At 43.2% G+C, this 23,015-nt stretch overlaps 1 pseudogene; it reads left to right on the top strand.

The window, feature by feature from the left end:
- The first annotated feature begins 1,056 nt into the window (after nucleotides 1-1,056).
- On the top strand, nucleotides 1,057-20,172 carry LOC136507349 (probable indole-3-pyruvate monooxygenase YUCCA11; annotated as a pseudogene).
- Nucleotides 20,173-23,015: the final 2,843 nt, after the last annotated feature.

Genomic DNA, 23,015 nt, shown 5'->3' with positions numbered 1-23,015 from the left:
CTTATACCTGGAAATTGTTTTCCCCGTCGGTGGTCTATATTTTTTTTTGTCGGTTTGAACTGACTGAGAAAGCGAATTTTTTCTGACGGTTTCTAAGTGTCCTGTGGGTTCTTCACCGTCAGGCAAATAAAAATTAATTTCCATGACGGTTCACCGTCAGACATTTTTTAATTACCTTGTCGAGCTAGCCCTGACGGTTATTCCTTGATGGTGTGCCATCAGAAAAATTAGATTTACATTTACCTGATGGTATTTTCAATTTTCTTGATGGTAGTTGCACCGTCAGGAATTTCAGCTTTCCAGTAGTGATGCGTGGATGGTTACTACATGCATTACATGCATCATTTACTTGAAGTTACATGTGACGTAACGGAACCATTTTGTCTTATTTTTTTCCAACTACAAATTTATCTACGGCCTATGGGAATTTGGGCCACCAAAAGAACGAAAGGGATCTTTAACTGCAGTGGTAAAAGATGGCGCGATGGAATCCTATATATGAGCATAAGGCATTGCAAAAGACTCTATTTACAATGGAGATTTCAAACATTAAAGGTGGTCACGTTATGTGGTTCTTCCTGCAATGAGTATAAGTTAACTGTTTTGGAAACATATGATGATGATTAATTTCTACACTAAGCTTTTAAAGAATATGCATACTGTGATGATAAAATAACTCAATGAAGGAATTTGCATTGAAGGTATAATTTTTAAATAAGTAATTTTCAATTTAATAGAACCTCCAAAAAGAATATAAAGTAGATATATATAATTTATATGATAAAGAAGGGATAAATAATTACTGAAAGATTCCATCTAGCTCCCATTAATGACATCATAAATGTAAGGGATAGATAATCATCTATGTTGCTTAAGGTTCACACTATTAATTGTACTCTAGTTTTGTAGTGAGGGACACATACGTCAATGTACATACCCCTGATTACTACTATAAATGGATCCACATAGCTGTCACACAACTCATCATAAGCAAACCAAGATCTCACCAACAACACTGCTTCAAATCATCTTCCCCATCCAGTTAAGAAACTATCGATGGAGAAGGTACTAGTTTTGATTGTTGGTGCAGGTCCATCGGGTCTCTTGCTGCAGCAACATGCCTCAGTGAGCACGGCATCCCGTATCGCATCGTCGAACGCGAGGATTGCAGTGCTTCACTTTGGCGCAAACGCACATATGATCGTTTTAAACTGCATCTTGCCAAGGAGTTCTGTGAGCTCCCTCACATGTCATGTCCAAGTGATACTCCTAAATACATCACCAAGGAACAGTTTGCGTGAGGTATGTTGATGAGTATGTCGACCACTTCAATATTTTCCCCAAGTATAGCACTTCTGTTGAGTCTTGCGAGTATGACGAAGTGAGCAACTGTTGGGACGTCATAGCACGTGACCTGGTAAATGGCCAAGTGACTGAGTATACAGCTTAGGCCTTGTTTAGATCACCTCTAAATTCCAAGTTTTTTCACTCTCTCTCCATCACATCAATTTTTGGACGCATGCATGGAGCATTAAATGTAGGTAAAAAAATAACTAATTACACAGTTTGGTTGTAAATCACGAGATGAATCTTTTGAGCCTAGTTAGTCCATGATCGGACAAAGTTTGTCAAATACAAACAAAACGTGCTACAGTGTCCAGGTTGCAAAAATTTGCAATCTAAACAAGGCCTTAGGTTCTTACGCCATGTTCGTTTGGGCTGGTTTAGCTTATAAACCATGGCTGAAAGTACTGTTGGCTGATTTGGTGTAAGAGAAAAATATTATTCATTGGCTGATAAGCCATAACTTATAAGCCAAATACGACCAAGCGAACATGTGAGAACAGTGAAAGAATCATTCCAACCATCCCTGGGCTACATGATTTCCCTGGTGATGTCATACACTCGTCAAACTACAAGTCATGGAACAACTACGCCGGAAAGAGAGTCCTAGTGGTTGGATATGGAAACTCAGGCATGGAGATTGCTTACACTAGTACAGAGACGGCCTTTACTTTCGGTGGAGAACCCCCTCTAATCCCGGTTCCTCACCTGGGAGCAAGCATCTGGGACTAAAGGGGGTCCTTTAGTCTCAGGTCAGGAACCTCCTCACATGCCACGAGGCCGGCACCCTTTAATCTTAGTTGGTAATACCAACCGGGACTAAAGATTATTTTTCTTTTCTTTTCATTTTTTTGTTTTCTTTTCAAAATAGGTTTTCGAAGTCGTATTGTACGCTGCTAATAATACATTTATACGCGCGGTTCAAGCACAATGAACGTATTAAATGACACAATTCAAGCATAGAAATATATATATATATATATATATATATATATGCATCATATATATATTTACATGCATGCATGCATATGTGTATTTTACATTATATTATTTCATGTGCATATATTACAAAAGATTGCATTACAGTTGTTGTGATATAACAAGTTTCCTCTCATCCTCTAGCTTGGCTTCCATGGTAGTGTTGGGTCGAAGTAGAACTTGTCCTTGGAATCGATGACCTGGTCATTAAAAAATCTGGCTATAGACTCTTGAATTGCTTTGATTTGGTCTTGCCGTATGACCTTTTCCTCCAACCATCGAGCCTACAGGTTTGAATTAAAGAAAAATAAATTAATATACATACATATATATATATATAAAGACATAGTAACACAATCAATAATAATAATTAAATGAATATATAGTGTATTTTTAACGTACTTTGAGTCTCTCTGTAGGAGTTCTTTGGGAGACCTCCTTGATAAACTTGTAAACATAGTAATCATAGTAGTTGTTCCCCTATTCCTGCCTCAGACACCACTTTACGAGAAAAAGATTTGTCATCCAATCTAGTGATCCGGTGAAAGCTATATGTTTAATTAATAAAGATGATGCGATTTAGGGGACTTACTTTTAAAGGGATTACATTAAGTGGCGCTTTGCATTTTCCCATGTGTTGCTTCTCAATAAAGGTTTTCCAAACACTGCCCAATAAAAAATTTTCCACGTCATCAGATATAGTTAATCATCATGTTTGTGTGTATATATAGTTGCTAGAGATATCAAAATTACCTCTAGATAATATCTATCATATCTTGGTAGTCTTGTTGTGGTTTTCTCATCGAGTCATAGATTATCAAGTGACTTTTCACCAGATCGATGTCCATCAATATCCAGTGATTGCTGCATGTGTTTATAGGATATAACGCATAACACTCATTAATTAACTAGAATCAACATATGAGCCATTAAGGATGATCGACATTATTAACACTCACTTGAAGTTGTAGGGAAAGAGTATATCCTTCTTGTGGCGTTGGTTCACTAAGAAGTTCATGAGGTTACTCTCTGACTCAGACTTCCAATTAGGCTTTGGAGTAACTGGGTCTTTGAATACTATATGGGGATCAACAAAACCAATTTCATTGCAGCCTTCTTTTCTGCGCTCTGTCATTGTAAATCTGCATATATATAGTACTTGTTAGGATAATTTATATGCATATACACACATATGATGAGTTTAATAATAGATCGAAAGAATTATTACTTACAGGCAATAGCAGCTAATGATAACTTTATCCAGAGAAGTCAGGTGGCATAGTTGATGAAATTCTGCAAAGTCAACATACATAACATCATCGCCACGGAACCAATGTTCGTCTCTAATTCTGACACCAACGCAGAAGTCTCCACCGGTAGACACCTGCATGTACCACTTGTTTAGCAGGTACATTTGCGTCCCCAGATCACCTAAGGCTTGAGGGTTGTATAGACTCTAGCCTAGTATAAATTTTTTCTTCCAAATATCAACCTCCGCCGCACTCTCAATGTTTCCATCACCAAACATCTGGTAAAGGTCGAGACCAGTCTCTTCAATAAATTCACCAAGGTGATCCAAATCGACATCCGGAGGTATGTTTGCCTGATGCATTAATCCTATATTCGAACCATATTCATTACCAACAACTAGCGGGGGGACTGATTGGTGCGATTGTTGTCCGAGTTGTGCAACTCCTTTCCCTGCCCGCTTCTTTTTCTGTGCCGCCTCAATTGACTTGGTGAGAGTGCGGTCATAGTCCATTAACGTTGCTTTAGACGGCTTACGAGATTCCCGTTGTTGTTGCTGGTAAGAAGCCACCTTTTTTCTTAGAATATCTGAAGCTACGAAGAAGTACGGTTTCTTCGGGTTTCTCCTTGCTTCTTGATCCTTTTTAAGTTTGTCATAGAATCTGGACATATCTTTTTTATATGCATCAATTACTTCTTCTTTCTCTTCAGATATTATTTTGGGAATAGCCCTTGGTTTCACGATGGCTTTCTTTGCCGGTGGGGACTGGTTCTTCGTTTGCGGGGCTGGCCTCTTGCTAGTACTTGACTTCTTGGTAGGCGGGGGCGGGGGAGGCGTTGGAGACCTCCTTGGAGGTGGCGGCTGCGGCGTTGAAGACCTCCTTGGAGATGGTGTGGATGCAGCCTCGCCTTCCAACACATTGTCATCGTACAGAGCACTATGATGATCTGGTGATTGAACAATTGGACTTAGGTTGGGGGAGGATCTGCTAAAAAAAAAGGAATGACATATTATTATGAGCAGATTGTTAATTATTTAAGCCAATATAAATTAATGATGTAGTGTTTTCATCCGCACCTATGGTGAGGTAGTTCAGGAGGAGGTGGAGGCGACATCCTGGGAATGATGATGTAGCGCTTGCGCCATAGAAGGAATATCTTCTCTACTTCTCCTAGAGTCTTCTCGCCATCACCTCCAGGAATGTCAAGAGGCAAATCACTAAAACCTTTTTCAGCTTTATCTACTGAGATGGTAGCATATCCTTCTTAGATTATATTCCCATGAATCCTTGGTGTCTTGGTTCGGTCGATAGGATTAACAAGACCAATAGCCACCTTGATTGTGGAATTCCCCTTCGAAATGTGTAGCTCACACGATGTACAAGGTTCAGTGACGTCATCCATAGGGAAGCGCAGTCCTGTGTCCCCTTGATTTGGTATCTCCGTGGAAGCGTAGCTGCTTTTCAACTGAGCAGGGGGGCTAATGTTGATTCCTGGCTCTGATGCCTGCTTGCTTGCACTCACTGCTATTTACACTTGCCTTCTAATTTCCTCCTGCATTCTCGCTTCAAGGTTTTTTCCCGCTCCTGTGCTTCACGCACCGCTTCCTCCAACCTCTAGAGCCGCTGTGCCTCTTCTTCCTTCTTTCTCTGGCGGCTTCTGTAGGAAGGTCTATCCTGAGGGAATCCATGCTCCCACGAGACACTTCCTTTGCCTCTAGTTCGGCCACCGTGTTCAATAGTCCCGATGGCGTATGTCAGTTCATCCTTCTCTCTGTTGGGTCTGAACGCACCACTAGCAGTAGCTCTCTGAGCATAAAACAATCTTTCTGCTGCTTCTTGCAGTCTTGCGCCATAAACGCACTTCCCTGTCTCCTGGTCCAGTGTTCCCCCATGAGAGAAAAACCAATTCTTTGCACGCTCTCCCCACTCGAGTGATTCTGGTGTGATACCCTTGGCAAGAAGGTCTGCTTCCATTTTGTTCCACTTCTTAATGGTAGTCGGGTAGCCACCTGATCCCAAGTTATGGTGGTATGTCTTCTGTTGGGCATTACGTTGGTTCTTTATCACCCGACTCACACCCTTTTCTGACGTCTTGTACTGTACAAACTCATCCCAATAGGGCCTCTGCTTTGAGATCGGGCCTGGGACAGTGAAATCTGGTGCTATGTTCTTCTTGAAATATGTCGTGTATAGGTGTTTCTTCCAAGTCTGAAACTGGATGGCCATCTTCTTCATTGCCCAATCCCTAACTCGCTCCTTCAATTCATCACCATCTATTATATCATCATAACCATCTATTTGGAGCGTGAAATGTTCCAAGACATCATTCCAAATTAACGTCTTGTCACGACCAGAGACAAAACTGATATGAGGAGCATTGGTCTTCTTCTTCCATTCGCGGGTACTGATCGGGAGCCGGTCCCTTACAAGGTAACCACAGTGGTGCACGAATTTCGTTTTATTTGCCCCCCCCGGTTCGCCTGTATCCACATTGAACTCTGAGATGATGAAGCGGCCCTCCAATGGCTTTTTGGGACCTCGAACATTTTTACTCTTCGTTGTAGTTGTTGATGTCGATCCAGAGGGCTACAAAACATAAACATTATTTTTAATGTCATGAGCACACATAAGACATATGATAATATATATAGCTAATAATAAAAAATATATACTTGGCCAATATCTTGTTGCTCATTTTGTTCAAGAGCTAAGTACTGACTCCCGTCATCTGCATCCTCTTGCATGTTATTTTTAGCACCATCATCGCCGACAACTTGAGTGCCAGTGTTGATCAAATTCATCATCAACTCCTCCTCATCCATGTTTCTCGGGTCGGCCATCTAGCTTCAAAAAACAAAACCAATATATAGTACGTCAAATCTTTGCTTACATGCGTAAAATCTACGAACAATATGCATTATTAAATCTTGCCCCTCGGTCACGGACGCAATTCGCCACACTAGGGCGAACTACGTCAGTACTAGGGTGAATTAGGGCTATACATAAACGGCTGAGGGCGAATTGCATCGGTGACTAGGGCGAACCACGTCGGTGACATCAACAATGCGGTTCGCCCTAGTCACCGACGCAATTCGCCCTAGTGATTGTTTAGCGTTAACGATAACGATAATACGAATATTGATCGACTAGGCCGTGAGAGAGGGCGGTGTGACGAGAGTGGCGGTGCTTCACTCCGCCGTATATATGTTTGTACACATGGGTGAACGAGGGCGGCGGTGCTCCGCCGTATAAACCCTAAACCTAGGGCGAACGAGGGTGGCGGTGCTCCGCCATATAAACCCTAAACCCTAGGGCGAACGAGGGCGGCGGTGCTCCGCCGTATAAACCCTAAACCCTAGGGCGAACGAGGGTGGCGGTGCTCCGCCGTATACATAGAAACGCATGGGCGAACGAGGGCGGTAGTGCTCCGTGACGTATATATACATGCATATGAATACAAATGATGAAAACATATGGATCGTGATCGAGGACAAGGACGTACGGCAAGACGAGCGGCGTGGTCTCGACGTCGGCGCAGAGTGGGCCGGGGTGGTGGTTGGCGCAGCAGAGCGGGCCAAGCCGTGTCGACGCGGTGGCGACCAGCGTTGGGGGCGCGCACACTGCGGTCTCTGCTGACGACGACGACGTGAGGCGGGCCGAGCCGGGGGCGGTGCTCGGTGCGAACTAGGGGCGGCGGCGTGGTGGAGGCGGCCGATGTGCTGACGACGACGACGTGAGGTGGGCCGGGCCGGGGCGGTGTCGGTGTGGTGGAGGGCGTCATCAACACGGAGCGGCCCGGGCCGGGGCTGCGGTCAACGCACTGGGTGTGGCCCGCGCATCGGGCCAGGGCGGGCTGGCGCCGCGAGGTCGTCGGCGCATGGTGGAGGGTGGCGCATGGGCGCGCGCGGTGGAGGGCGGTGGTTGGTGCGGTCGGCGTAGAGGTGGAGGGCGTCGTGGGGACCGAGGTCGGCGGCGATGTTGGGGCCGGGTCGACGGGGTCGCGGCGGCAGCGACACGGCGAACGCGCACGCGAGGACCGCGGTCGCGCGTGAGGCGGTGGCAACGACCGGCGTCAGGCAGGGTGGCGGCGGCATCCTCGGTGTGGCGGGGCGGGTGGCGTGGGCGCAGCGGGGGAGAGGAATCGGCAATGGCGCGCGCGGCGGCGAAGATCGACAACGCAAGGAAGAAGATGGGGTGACGAGGGGTTTGGGCACTGGCATATATATGCCACACCCCTTTACTCCCGGTGCCAGCCCCCCACCAGGAGTAAAGGTCCTTTACTCCCGGTGCGTGTTACCAACCGGGAGTTACCTTTACTCCTGGTTGGTAACACGCACCGGAAGCAAAGGTTTTTTTGGCGGGCAACGAAACTACAGCCCACCTTTACTCCCGGGTGGGCTTCCCACCCGGGAGTAAAGGTGGGCTGCAGTTTCGTTTCCCGCATGTTTTGAGCAAATTTTTTTAATAGAAATGCAATAGTCTTGTTAAGTACATAGTAAATTAAATAAAAGGCATAAAATTATTTTGTTAAAAATATGGATTTTCTTTTTCTTTATTGCACATAGGAAAAATCTATAACCTAACTTTTTTATTTTTTGTTATAATTATAAAACATAATGTAACTAATATTTATTATTTCGTTAATGCAAAAATATAGTGTTTAATTAAAATTATTAAAACTATTGGTTCTGGACAGAAAATTTGTTTTCACATCATTTTAACGTTAATATTTTAATTTTTCATCACTTAATATCCTAATTTAACTTTTCGAGAGAGAAATCCCACCAAATCAAACATTGATTTAATTTGAAACACGACATAATAAACATCTGAATTCACAATTATTACATAATATCTCAAATACACATTATATTAAATCACTATATCATCAAGTGGGCACAGCAGTGAACTTCTTCTTTATGTATGTCCCTTGGTTATGATCGCGTCGTAACCATGGAGTGTCCTCATCATTTACCAAGATGCTAGGGTCTTTGTTCACTTTGAAGGGCGGAATTCGGTCATTCTTTTCATAATCTTCTGACATGTCCGACTTGTCCTCAATTCCCACGATGACTCTTTTCCCTGAAAAAACTATGTGGCGCTTTGGCTCTTTGGTTGAGTCATTATCGTTTTTCCCTCTTTTTGGTTTGGTAGACATATCATTGACATAGAACACCTGATTCATATCCTTGGCAAGGACGAATGGTTCGTCTTTGTACCTAATATTACTAAGGTCTACTGTTGTCATTCCATACTCATTGTCTACTGTTACCCTGCCTCCGGTCACCTTGACCCATTGGCACTTGAACAATGGGATCTTCAAAGTAGGTGCATATTCTAGTTCCCATATTTCATCTATGCGGCCATAATATGTCTGCTTATTCCCATTCGGGTCTGTGGCATCTATGCGGACACCACTGTTTTGGTTGGTACTCCTTTTATCTTGGGCTACTGTGTAGAATATGTTCCCATTTATCTCTTACCCTTTGTATGTGACGATATGCCATGATGGTTGCATAGCCAATAAAATATAGTTGCTCATGGATGCTCTCATCACCTTGACATTTTTTTCGCAACCAACCGCCGAAAGTTTCCATGTGCTTACGCGTAATCCAAGCTTCAGTCTTCCCTAGAAACTCGGATCGTAAGAGATCCTTGTGTGTCTCAATATACGAATCTACCAAAGAGGAGTTCTGTAAAACTGTGTAGTGCACTTTATTGAAATAATCATCCTCCGTACTAATATATGTTTTCCTCCCTAGTGTCCCCTTTCCGCTTAGTCTCCCCTCATGTCTCGATTCAGGAACACCAATCGAGTCAAGGTCGGGAATAAAGTCAACACAGAACTCAATGACCTCTTCTGTTCCATAGCCCTTGGTGATGCTTCTTTCTGGGCGAGCATGGTTGTGAACATATTTCTTCAGGACTCCCATGAATCTCTCTAAGGGGAACATGTTGTGTAGGAACATAGGACCGAGAATGAAAATCTCCTTGACTAGGTGAACTAGGAGGTGTGTCATGATATCAAAGAAGGAAGGAGGGAACACCAACTCAAAGCTGACGAGACATTGAACCACATCATTCTGTAGTTTAGCTAGATCAGTTGGATCAATTGCCTTCTGAGAAATTGCATTGAGGAATGCACATAGCTTCACGGTGGCTAGACATATATTTGGAGGTAGAATTCCTCTTAATGCAACTAGAAGTAATTGCGTCATGAGAACGTGACAGTCATGGGACTTTAAGTTACAAAATTTCTTCTCTGGCACATTTATAATACCCTTTATATTCGAGGAGAATCTAGATGGTACCTTGATGTTGTTTAAGCATTCAAACATGATTTCCTTCTCCTCTTTGCTTAGAGTGTAGCTGGCAGGACGTAAGTAATGGCGTCCATCATCTGTCTTCTCTGGATGCAGGTTGTCTCTTTCTCTCAAACAACGCAGGTCCTGTCGTGCTTCAAATGTGTCCTTAGGCTTTCCATACACACCCATGAAGCCTATCAGGTTCACACAAAGATTCTTCATCAGGTGCATCACGTCGATCGAGCTGCGGACCTCTAGGACTTGCCAATAGGATAGCTCCAAAAATATGGACTTCTTCTTCCACATGGGTGCGTGACCGTTAGCGTCGTTCAGAACAGGTTGGCTGCCATGTCCTTTTCCAAAGATGACTTTCACATCATTGACCATATCGAGTACATCCTAACTGGTTTGGTTGTGAGGCTTGGTCAGGTGGTCTGCCTTCCCTTTAAAATGCTTGCCTTTCTTTCTTACGGGGTGATTTGCAGGAAGAAATCGACGATGGCCAAGGTACACGACCTTTCAACATTTTTTCAAGAATACACCTCTAATATCACCGAAGCAGTGTGTGCATGCATTATATCCCTTGTTTGACTGTCCTGAAAGATTACTTAGAGCAGGCCAATCATTAATTGTTGTGAACAACAATGCTCGCAGATCAAAGTGTTTCTGTTTGTACTCATCCCATACACGTACACCTTCTTTATTCCACAAAATGAGAAGTTCATCAATAAGTGGTCTCAGGTACACATCGATGTCATTGCCAGGTTGCTTCAGGCCTTGGATGAGCACAGGCATCATAATGAACTTCCGCTTTATGCATAACCAAGGAGGAAGGTTGTAGATACTTAGAGTAATAGGCCAAGTGCTATGACTACTGTTCTGCTCTCCAAAAGGATTGATACCATCTGTACTTAAAGCAAACCTTAAATTTCTTGCGTCATTTGCAAACTCCGGGAATTCTCTGTCGATTGCTCTCCACTGGGACCCAGCAGCAGGGTGTCTCAACATATTGTCTACCTTACGGTCTTCTTTGTGCCATCGCAACAATTTTGCATGTTCTTTGTTTCTGAACAGACGTTTCAAGCGTGGTATTATAGGAGCATACCACATAACCTTGACAGGGATTTTCTTCCACGGACGTTCGCCCTCAACATCACCAGGGTCATCTCGCCTGATCTTATACCGCGATGCATGGCATACCAGGCATGCATCCAATTTCTCGTACTCTTTGCCACGGTAGAGGATGCAGTCATTAGGACATGCATGTATCTTCTCGATTTCTAGCCCCATAGGATAGACAACTTGTTTTGCTTCGTATGTAGTGGTGGGCAATTCATTGTCCTTCGGAAGCATCTTCTTTTGGATTTTTAGTAACTCTCCAAATCCCTTGTCAGATACACCATTCTTTCCCTTCCATTGCAGCAATTCTAGTGTGGTTCCCAATTTTTTCTGCCCTACATCACAAGTTGGGTATAGCAATTTCTTGTGATCTTCTAGCATCCGCTCGAACTTGATCTTCTCCTTTTCACTTTCACATTCTCTTTGTGCGTCACGAATGACCTGACAAAGATCATCAGCAGGCTTATCTTCTGCAGCTACCTCTTCTTCAGCTTCTCCCATTGCAGTATCATTGAAGCACGCACCATCGGGAATAATATCATTGTCGTCCCATTATTCTTCTTCACCTTCTTCCATTACAACGCTGGTTTCTCCGTGCTTTGTCCAACAAATATAGTTTTGCATGATACCCGACTTGAACAAGTGTGAATGAAGAGTCCTTGAGCAAGGATATTCCACCGTATTCTTACATATGGCACATGGGCAACACATGAAACCGTCGCGTTTATTTGCCTCGGCCGCACGTAACAAAGAATGCACGCCGTCAATGAACTCTTGGGAGCGGCGATCAGCATTGTACATCCAATACCGGCTCATCTGCATTACATGACATAAATACCATATTAAAACCTAGATCATAATTAATTATTTATACAACATGCGTGCCACCACAAAAGGTACAAATTTATGAAAGCATCGCTACAATGTAGACAATCCCAACTACCACTAAAAGAACTAAAGCTAAAATACATTTCAGGAGCACAAGGATTTCGCGATCAATCTCAACTAAAACAGACAGATCCCCCGATTGTGCAACATCTTTGGGCTTCTTCGGCTGGATCACTGCCTCATTAGCCGTTGTATCTGCCTGTTGTGCAAGATATTTTTGCATGAGTTCAACATACTCTTCCTCCTAGTAGAAGCCTGAACATCGTCCACTGCCATCCCACTGAAATTAAAACAAAAAATTAGAACTTTAATCACAACCATCATGAAAATAGGTATAAACTAACCATAATCATAAAATACGATAAAATAAATTATATTACGATCCGAACACTTGTAGAAGATACGACCCTTGTTGGGACCCTCCTTCTTCGCTCGGTACTCCATCACAATCTTCGTCTCATCACGACACTTGCCGCATGGAATGAGAGGGAGGCCCGGCCTAAGTCGCTTTGGAAACCCATGAGAGGCCGAGGACCCGGAAGCAGTAGTTGCCATCTACTCTCTATACTCATTTTTTAATACACTATAAATTTCTCATTTTATAAACAAATAAAATTAAGAAACTATAAAATTATCTATATCTCTAAACAATGAAGTGTGCTATGCATGCTAGAAATAAAAAGTGAATACTAATTTTAAATACCTACTTTAACCTTTCTTCATCCAAATATGCAAACTATAAGTTATTTTGAGCTCAAATTATTTACAAATAAAAAAAACACCATAAAAACAATATATATATATAGTGAACAATATGAGATAAGCCAATGATGAAAAATGAGAGTATGAGATTGGTAACCTTTACAATTGAAGAATCGACGGAGGAATCGAGAAATCGACGGAGGAATCGAAGAATGGATGGAGGAACAATGGAGGGAGGAAGCAAGAACACTAGTGCAGTGAGCTTCAAAATGTGCTGAGCTCGGGCTCGGGGAGGAAGATGGAGACGACCAGGATATAAAGGGGGGACCTTTAGTCCCGGTTGGTGGATCCAACCGGGACTAAAGGTAACTTTTCAAGCTCCGGCGCAGCCACGGCCCGAGAGTAGACCTTTACTCCCGGTTGGAGCCACCAACCGGGAGTAAAAGTCTACCTTTAGTCCCGGTTAGTGGCTCCAACTGGGACTAAAGGTCCCTGCCACCTCTGTCTGGCGCAATAGCCGTTGGGCAGGGACATTTAGTCCCGGTTGGATCCACCAACCGAGACTAGAGGTCTCTCTAGTCCTGGGTGCAAAAAATGCTGGGACTAGAGTTCATTTTGACCGAGGATCAAAGGTCTGTTCTCTACTAGTGTTATGATCTTGCCTCCAATGGAGTGGAGACCTCCTTGGTTATCCGTAGCCCGGTATGATTCTAGCTAGTACATAAATTCCTTCCAGTTATGTTGATTATTGTTTTCTCATGCTAGTTGTAATTAATACAAATCATGGTATGCTTTTTATTAACCCTGCTCTTATTTTCACCACCTGAATCCATACAGGTGCATGTTATGACCAAGGGTCTGATTAACTTGGGGATGAGGCTGCTCAAATGGCACCTTCCTGTGAAATTTGTGGATTTCATTATTTTGACTCTTGCAAACATCCGAGTCAGGCCCGATATGGGGCCGCTTCTTCTCAAGGCAAAGACTGGCCGGCCGGTCAGCAGTCATAGATGTTGGCACAACTCAGTTAATAAAGGCAGGTGTTATCAAGGTGAGCGCGTGAATTCTCATCTCTAGGCCCAAAAAATAAAAAAAACATATACTATTTGAAGTTGATAAATAAATTTTCATGGTTTATGTGTGGCGCAGGTGCTTGGGCCAATATCTTGCATCAGAGGAAACACAGTAGAATTTGAGGATGGAAAAAAAGAGCGACTTTGATTCTCTTGTATTCGCTACAGGATACAAAAGCACTGCAAACACGTGGCTTAAGGTATAGACGCATATATTAGCTGTCATGACATGGAAAGTAATTACTTTATTTTTTGTCAATACTCCAAGTGTAGTAGTTATTTAAAAAAAGCATTTAATGTAGGGAACATATCTAGTGCAAACCAACCTCTCCGTACAAACCGTGCAAACCAACTGCGGGGGAGAGGTGGGAGGGGGGATTTGCAAAAGTGTAATTAGGAGCGGGCGTAATTACACTTTTGCAAATCCCCCTTCCACCTCTCCCCCGCAGTTGGTTTGCACGGTTTGCACGGAGAGGTTGGTTTGTTGCACTTGATACATTGCCTTTAATGTATGGGCTACATCTGCCATGAATGCATATGATGAATCTAGCATGATTTCACCTTTTCATTCAGTATACTTACAAGAGGGTCAGTTACTAAAAGCATAAAATATACAATCCTCCACCACCACTTATAGGAAAGCTAGCTACATAGTTTTTCTTTTCTAATGTCTCTATTCGAAATTATAAGACGTTTTGGCTTTACTAGATACGCGTTGCTTCTGCTATGCACTTAGACATACATTATGTCTAGATACATAATAAAAAATGTATCTAGAAAAGCCAAAACGTCTGGGAATGGCATGTGGGAGTACAATATATAACCAGAAACTTGAGTACTGTTAAATTCTAGTACCAAAATGTGTCAAATTTCTTTAGAAAATGGATGGTATCATGTTCTTACAAAAGTTTCTGTGATTAACAAAATGCAGAATGGTGAGAGCTTGCTTAATGCCAATGGCATGCCCAAGAGGGAGCTCACCAATCCTTGGAACGGCCTCTACTGTGTTGGGTTGGGAATGGCAGGGTTGGCTGGTATTTCTCGTGATGCAAAGAGTGTTGCTGCAGACATCAAGTCTGCTGTGGATTCGATTCTGCTGCTTGCTGGAGTTAATAATAACATACCACCAGGAGAGATCAACTGCATGCGCTCGATCACTTTCTATTTAATTTCGCTAAGGGCCCGTTCGTTTAGCCTGATTTCCGGACGGAACGCTTCCCGGTGATGGTTGGCCGTATAAAATATAGCTACGTTCCGGTCTAGATCGGTTCCGGCACTCCATTCCCTGCAAACCGAACGTGCCCTAAGGTTGCTCCGATCCAGTGTGGTGCTAGTTTTGTTGGCTTGTGAACTCTTTATGTTCTACCGTACCGTACCGTCATGAGCGTATAATTTGTGTTTGTTGTTCCTTGATAGGAACTGTGTTTGTATATATGTGTGTTTCGTAATGGTGTATAATATATATGTGTTGTCATCTATGGTGAGTGTGTTCGTGTGCGTGCTGTATGTTTCTGCGTTTGTACTGTGTAATTCAAAAAAAAAAACATGGTGTGTAATAATATATATGTTGTTCAAATGCTATCGTATGATAGTAAATTATATATAATATAGCACCATTAGCACGGAGTCTCGGGGATATCTCTAGTTATTTGACGATCACTGTTATTTAGAAACAATATGACTCATTGCTCGCATCTTGTTGGTTACGTTCCTGGTGGCGCTGCTCATCTCACTCGCTCCGACGACGGTGCATGCAACAAGATGGACAACGGCCGCAGGCATCACGACATCTACAATTCTACGTGTACATCTTAAGTGACTCCCTATCGGACACCTGAAAACTCGTCCGCTAGCTAGCATGTTGCAGCCCCAGCACAAGCAGGCAAGCAGCACACACGCTGTTCTTCCCGGCCTACGGCTTTAATTTGCATGCATCCAGTACCCTGTAACGAACCAGGATAACTGAGGTATAGCATGAGGAACAACAGCAAGAACAAGAACGGGAAATGGACGGAGCGCGGCTGAATCCGCGAGGACGATTTGGTTATTCAGTTGGGGAGTTCGTTACAGAGTCGGTTCATACCCATTACAGAACCTGGGAAGCGGCGTATATGACCGCCGCTCCAGCCTTACAACTCAACGAGGCTCAAAGCCCACAACCATACTAGGCCCGCGGCCTGGAGAACATAGCGAAGCCCAAGTCCATGACATACCCCCACTGATCAATGCTTTAATTTGACAGGTTCTGCATAGACTTTTTCGGCTTATTGCTAAGGATATATCTCTGCTTGCTTGCTCAACGAGTACCTTGACAAGGGCGACGAATTCACAAACGACATCAATTTCCCCATCGCGGTTGATGTCACGGAGCAGCGCTCGCGAAGACAGGGGCCATTATTGTCCTACACACCGACAGCTCTGCAAGAAGGATTTCAACAATGCCAACACCAGGTCCTTGCAAACGCAGCAAGTCTGGTAGAGAAGATTGTCGACAATGACTAATGGTCCAAGCATGGAGGTAACCACACGACCGAACGTGCAGTAGAGTTTATGTTTTTGTTCTGTTGCAACACCATCATATTTGCTATTAAGTTAAAATCACTAATAATATGTATCCTAATTAATTTTGTATCACTGTTACATTCAGACCTTTCACAGCCACGTCGTAACCCTATCGCAGTCTAATTTCGGCCTCGGTTAAGCTATCGGCAGTGATGGTCATAAGCCTCATCGTCGGCATCTGAGACCGACTGCGGTATACACTACACCGCCGTATTGGCTTATCATCCGTCCGTGATAAGGTTCTTACGTCCGTCGTATTGGAGCATGACCCGTCTGTGTGTGTATACATTAACACCGCCGCATTGACAAATGATCTGCCTGTGTGGAGGCTATCATCATCGTCATGTGGGCACATCAACCGCCTGTGTAGTGGTCTCCAGCACCGTCGTCTGGTACTTCGACCCGATTGTCTACGGTGCAGGTTCGTTGTTGCTTCGACGGTCGAGACGTCTGTAGAGGTAAACATCACTGTCGCTTCAGCGTATGAACCATCAGTACAAAGGTCATGATCAATGTCGCCTTGCACCACGATCCGTCTTTGATGATCGTTTAGTCGGTGTCGGGTTACTAACAATTCAGCGGTGATATCAATACATAGATTGCAAACTAAAGGTACTGATCTCTACAGACTTACATAACGAAACGACGTAGTTGTGCTCCTTCCATGTGGCACTTCGGCTTGCTAGGCAAAAATGAATATAATTAGTGCATTCTTCAGATTAGTAGCCAATGCACCATGGAACCCCTCTTCTTCCAACCTTAGCCAATGCAGGTAAATTATTCAAAAGCACTTAGACTCCACCTGCACAAAGCAGCAGAATTAATGATATTGAACACACCATTTCTTTAGTTACCAAGCCTAACTTAGCATGTATATAGAATAAAAACAACTACCAACCTAAATAAACAAAATACAACAAATGCACATTTACTGCTCTGCTAATGACTCCATAAACAAGGGAACATAAGGAAGATAGTGAGGTCCGTTGATACATAAACTCCAGGTAGGTCTAGGACAGTGGATGACCCATGTAGGGAGGACATAAACTTTTCTGTGCTTCATGTCATATGCAAGCAGTGTTCTGTCCTCCCCAACAAGAAAAATCAAATTATATTCAAGGTGAACTGCGATCACTCTGTACTCCGCATCATAAACCTCGTAACCAAATTCAATATTGTTCTATCCAAATATCTCCAGTGTGGTCACCGTATGCTTCAATGTCCATCTATTACTTCCATAGTCTTCAAGGATCCAGATTGAAAGCTGAGTCATAGTGTAAATATCAGCAGTACATAAACACAACTGACCCTGGGCTTCATGGATGGAGATTGCATCACCACGTGGCTTCTGTATTTTCGTCCATGTCTTTCCGTCCATATCAACCGCAATGATCTGGGAGAACTTGAGCCAGTCCATAAAACTATTAAGAAACACACTTCTCGCATATGTAGATACTATAGTACCATCGTCCCATTCAGATTCTTTAAAGATCCAAGATGTACTCTTAGATGAGTAGATGCTTACACCTACGGACTCACCCCCCTCATCTTCCCATATTCAAACACATGGAAGTGCGAGGAGACTGTCGGATCGAACCCCAAGTGAGCCTCGCCACAAGAACGGAGGTTATCCGACAGTAGCAACCATTTGTTAGTCGCCGGATTGCAGACAACATAGCGACACCCAAAACACCAACAGAGGATGAGGCCGCTGCAGTAATCTGAGATGAAGACAACATGAATGGTGAAGGGCAAGAAGGACAAGGAGGGGTGTTTACTGGTGACGCTGGTGAAGTGGCGTTTGCATTTCCAGGTGCGATAGAAAAATCCAGCAACAATCTGGGGCAGCTCCTTACGGTACTCGGGGTCCGAGACGTGGTGGTTCTAGGAGCGGTAGATACACTTGCAGCTGCACAAGGAGCGGGCGGTGAGGCGACGGAGGACGAGGACCAAGACATGGTCTGTGAGGATACCCACTCCGTTCATCTTGTTGGGGATCTCCTCCATTTTGACAAGGATCTGCTGGAACGGTAGACACACACTAATCAGATGAAAGCTTGCTTCCTACTTACATGAGTGAAGAGGGGAATAAAAATCCAAGAAACATGGATAAGGGAAACTGCGAAAGCATTACCCATGCGTTTGGATCTTGTAGCAGTGAGCTCGAGCAGGCACGGCGGTGAGTACCACCTTGGTCACTGGTGGACTTTGCGGGCCGGTGAGGCGTACCGGCGCCATGGCGCAGAGCACTAGATTGTCGGCAGTGAGTGGCGGTGAAGGGGAATAGTAGCACTAAGGAGGAGGCAGACAGGGTGGCCAAGCGTCGTTGCTCAGAATATACCTAGCCAAAGCACTATGCTCTAGCCTAGAGATCTCGTCGTGTAACATCCCAAAAATTCAAATAAATAAATCATGCGAATTCAAAACTATTTTCAAAACCATTTCTAAAACTAATTCTCAATTGAGCTCTAATTTATGCTTTGTCCGAATATTCTCCAACTCCAGCTCTCGCTATTCGTTCTTTTCCTAATTCCAGAGCTCGCACCCAGCACTCGCAGAGCAAGCACACTTGCAGTACACCTCGCCAACATGCCCAGTCATTTCCCTGCGGCGCCATTTACTTCACCGTGTCAAGCAAGGCGAGTTAGGCAGCAACCGCTAGCATCAGCCTGTTCGCTTGGTCGTATTTGGCTTATAAGCCATGGCTTATCAGCCAACGAACAGTATTTTTCTCTTACACCAAACTATCTAACAATACTTTCAGCCATGGCTTATAAGCCAAACCAGCCCAAACCAACAATACTTTCAGCCATGTTGCACGCACTCTGCAGCAAACAAAGATGACCGACCGCAGTAGCTCGTAAAAATTCATGTGCCATCCATTAATTCCTTGCTGTAGGGCTGCACGTTCTTACCCTGTGCTAGCTGACCATGATGCTCCTCTCTGTGCAAGTCTTCTTCTCCACAAGCTCAGCCCGCTGAGCACGCCGCTCGCTCGCTACCCGCGTAGCACGTTCATGAACAAGCAGCACCTTATTGCCATTAGCCACCGCCCTCAGCATACGCATTAATTGAAGAAATACAAGTAATCACTCACGCCTTTACTTCGCCTGCTAATCACTCCGCAAAATTATCAGCGCACATCGCGCTGCCTCTGCCGTAGTGTGTCGCGCACGCCGGGCATCCTTCCCACTGCGAGCTCCACCTCCAGCCCCACGTCTCATGTCTATAAAGGACACGTCGTGCAACCCTCCCATCACGCCGAGCCCGCCGAGCCGTCCCGCTCCGCCGCTCACCATCTTACTCCCCAAATTGAGTTCCTCTTTTCTTGCCCTGGAAAGCTACGCTCCGTCGATCTCCCTCCCCAAGCTGCAATCGGCCGAGGTAGCTAGCCTGCAAGAATCCCCACATTCTCCATTATTTCCTTGACCCACGGTCTCCTTCTCCATTAATTCCTTGTATTAAAGACCCACTCAAGTCTCCTTGTCCTTGACCAGCCCAATTGACACGTCGAAAGACCAAAGACCCACTCCAAGTCCATCACGTGAAATCCAATTCACGTGACCAGCTAGCCAAATGCCACTAATCACTTTCCTTAATCACCCTTTACGTGATTAATTAGCGGCCACTTGGCAAAATCAATATCTCTTTCATCCAAGCTCTGATTCTATTATTTCTTCCCCCTAAATTCATTTAAAATCAAGACCTATCCATCCATACCATTTTCTTCTTTTCTAGAGCTCATTTGAATCTATTTATTTATTGTGATTGTTTGTTTGTGCGTCCGTAGCTAACAGAGTGACCGAGGAGGAGTACGAGGATCTTGGAGGCCAGGAGGAGTTTGGAGGACAGTACCGTGAGTTTGACCCTGAGAACCTGAACTACGAGCAGGAGTTTGCTGAGGACGCCGACGGAGGCAAGTCCAATCTAATCCCATTTGATGCATATTGATCCTATTTCTAAACACAACCCTAGAAGCTGACTTAAATATTGCATGTACGATTATACGTATGAATTATTTTTGCTGCTTAGTTAAACCCATTTAAGTGGCCACTCTTGAATTGTTCGACTTTATCATCTTGCTCAAACTTAGGAATAAATGTTACAATATGACAAAATATCATTATTTAGTATGCTTAGGACTTTGTTACCCATCGTTGAAACTTATCACTATGATTTCTCAAATACAATGATTTCAAATAAAACTGTGTGAGTTGTGAGAATAAATTGTGGGTATTGTGAAAGGGTTAATGAACAAATTAGAAATGGTGATTACCCAAGACATGGGGTGGATCGGTGTTCCTTTTGTGGGATGCCGTGGTGTTGTGGCTTGTACCTTTCGTGGTTAAGCATGAAGATATCCGCCTGGTCTCGATTAAGGACTGAGTTGATAATTCATTTTGCCTAACTCATTTTATCGTACAACCACTCGACATTGTATGAGGCAAGGCTTAGTCTAAATCCACGTTGGCATTTTTTAGCATCACTTGTTACTAGGTTGTCATCCCTAGCATTATGCCAGAAATGCATGGTTGGTAATTATTAATGACACTTGTAAACTTTAGGGAAAAATATATATATTAAAGTATCCGTAAGCGCATAGATAATATACCATTATAACATTTCACCAGGGAGTATAGCAGGTATCGTTATTTATATTTTTACCACAGGGAGGAGCTTATGGAGTGGTGTTGGCATAGAGATATTGACAAATGTGTATACTTATGATAATAATCACTCTCATGCTATTGCATGGGTAAGTCAAAGGGTAAATAAATAATAAGTGTAAGGTAATAGTGGTATTCCAGAGATAGAATTAGAGACTCATAAAATGTAGTACAACTAAGCAGGAGATTCGTTAAGAGCAAAAGATTCCTAAGTCATTACTTATCTACTAAGTCTTGTACACCCTAATATATACACTCTCATCTATAGTATAACTAGCTCTGGATATATGCATAAGAAACATTACTAAGGAAGATCAAGGATAGAGCTTGTCTACCTTCGCAATCACGTTCTACGTGCTCCACAAACGGGGAGTGGACTACAAAGGACTCAATGGGAGTGTCACATCCACGATCTTCCACATGACCTAGAGTGTAGAGGGAATCCGTAGGCAAACAATATCTAAGCACCATGCTTACATAGTGTCAACCACTTAACTCACGCGCATAATGAGCTAAGCGCTTTGTGAACATGTGCATAAACTCATCATTAATCATAACTATATCAAGCATACAACTAGAGCAAACTAAGAACATAATTAATAGCAACATAATAATATTAAAGTAGCACAAAGTCATAAATATAGAGATACAATGACTATACCAGTATCTAGATGATAGATCCGGAATCCTGAGGAATAGCCCACACTCTTCTTGAACCTTGCTAGCTAATCTATACTAGAAACTTGAAGAACTAGAGCTCTAATCTCTAATCTCTGGAAACCCTAGTTTTCTATCTAACCCTGACTTATGATATGATGACTTGATTCTTCCTGGAGGGAGGAGGACTGGATTATATAGCCCTGAGGATACAACGTGAGCCCTCGGATCAAACCGACTTAAGCAATGGCTTAGATGAATCCTAGGAGGCGGTGGAAACCGACATAGCGACGAAGCTGACAGGTGGGCCCCTGTGGGGCTGAGCGGCCCCACTTGGTAGCCTTTAGGCCTCCGCTTCAGTGATGTGGCTTTTGGAGTCCCCTAGAACCTTCTGGAGTTGATTTCACGGTGGAATTCCAATTTTTTCCTTTGACATTTAAGTCCCCTTGATGGTTTTCTGATTAAACCCTACTGAAAACACAGATTCACCAAAACTCATGGAAATTATTAGTTTAAACCCCTAAGTCTATGTTGGTGATCATTTTCATGCATTATTTTGGGTTATATTGATGTTTATAATGGTCGGTAACTAACGTCGAGAATTCCCCCAAGCTTAACCTTTGCTAGTCCCTAAGCAAAGCTAAACTTAGCACGGATCAGAAATTTTGGGTCGTAACAACTTCTCAAAAGTACACATGCATTCAAACAAGAACTCTCCTCCGAATTAGACCAAACTGATCTGACTTTCAAACTTACTCATATTACCTTTAACTATGGGGCTTGTAGCCTTCACTTGTGTCTTGAGCAATTGAAAGACAGAACAATCAAGTCAAGCACTATGTCTCATGTTCTTTGTTCAACCATTATTCCAGAGTTTTTATAAGTTTCCAAAATAAAACTCAGAGATTCCATTGTATAACACTCTCAAGTCTCTCAAAATATGTAGTATTTGTGGATCCTCACCAAGGCAACAATGATGTTATGCCTTTCTTCCTACAACTAAAGTTTATTTGGGGCTCATAGGAAGGGTGATAACATGAAAGAGCATACTTGCAATACATATATTGTAAAGTCAAACAATGGATCCAAAGAGAGTTGAGTCATACAATCAAATCAAGATGTGCATGTGTATGGAATATGGTGAATATATATATGGTAGTTAACCTAATTCTACTATGCTCCTTGAAAAACATATCTCTCTTTTGAAACTTGGAAATATTTGCAAGAAAACATAGGATATCTTATTCATCTCTCTCTTTTTTTCAGGCGGGCATCTAAGTACCCATTGTTTTGATAATTGGACACTTGTCCATTTTTTCTCAACTCTTTTTTTAGGAATAACTTTTGCATAGCCACATGCTTCTCTCTACATAATAATTGTTGGAGAGATAGTAACAAGAACTTGGAGCATTTATTTGATGGATATCTATGAAGAATATTTTTGGTGTTTACTCCCAGTGTAGGAGTAAA

Source organism: Miscanthus floridulus, chromosome 15 (assembly GCF_019320115.1).
Source record: "Miscanthus floridulus cultivar M001 chromosome 15, ASM1932011v1, whole genome shotgun sequence".
Classification (NCBI taxonomy): Eukaryota; Viridiplantae; Streptophyta; class Magnoliopsida; order Poales; family Poaceae; genus Miscanthus; species Miscanthus floridulus.
This window is presented reverse-complemented; position numbering and strand designations above follow the sequence as displayed.